This window comes from Anopheles coluzzii, chromosome X (assembly GCF_943734685.1).
Source record: "Anopheles coluzzii chromosome X, AcolN3, whole genome shotgun sequence".
NCBI classification, from domain to species: domain Eukaryota; kingdom Metazoa; phylum Arthropoda; class Insecta; order Diptera; family Culicidae; genus Anopheles; species Anopheles coluzzii.
This window is the reverse complement of record NC_064669.1, coordinates 27,297,131-27,297,818: the sequence shown is the minus strand read 5'-3', so window position 1 is coordinate 27,297,818 and position 688 is coordinate 27,297,131. Positions and strand designations below refer to the sequence as shown.

Here is a 688-nt window from a genome sequence, read left to right as displayed (position 1 = left end):
TGGCCATCGGGAACGACGTAGCATTAGTTCGAACCATGCGGCTTGACACACACCACAAGCCCTACGCATCAAACACCACCAACACGAAACGCATCCAACATACGCTCGAGAGTGTCCACTTTCCACGCCCGAGGTCTCGCAGACGGGGACCAAGCACGTCATTATGCACAGCGACCGCCCAGTGCGTCGGATGACCCGGGCACCTTCGCGGACGGCCACTGTAGTTAACTAAATGAGACTTTGGTAATTAGTAGGCACTCATGTGTGCATCGGTCGGGATTAAACGTCCGATGCGCCATATGCGTTCAACTTATCAATGTTCATGTGTCCTGCAGTTCACATTATGACGCGCATTTAGCTGCGGTCTTCATCGATCCATGAGCCGAGTGATCCCCTGCCTAGGGTTTAAAGAGTGCCTTTCGGGGCCGAGTGGCGTAACCACGTTCAAAGTTTGGTATGCAACACACTCGACCTGCAACAATGGGTTACTCAAACTTGTACAAGTACAAGTGTTGTCTCTTACGAGACGTCTTGATATGCTCTCTAAAAAAGCGTACGCTAATGCAGGTACAAATTAATGTACGTCCCAGATAGTGACAATCTCTGGGAGGAAGAACCGTAAGGAACTCCCCACACATATCAAAACTACGGTTTGGGAGTGCATGTCGGCGCCGAGTGCAAGTTACCG

At 50.9% G+C, this 688-nt stretch overlaps 1 non-coding gene across 1 annotated transcript; it reads right to left on the bottom strand.

Annotated features, from left to right (window-relative positions):
- Positions 1 to 252: 252 nt before the first annotated feature.
- On the bottom strand, positions 253 to 406 carry LOC125908287 (5.8S ribosomal RNA). The gene has a single exon (XR_007453365.1). It is a non-coding gene; the product is annotated as a 5.8S ribosomal RNA (ribosomal RNA).
- Between the last annotated feature and the right edge of the window lie 282 nt (positions 407 to 688).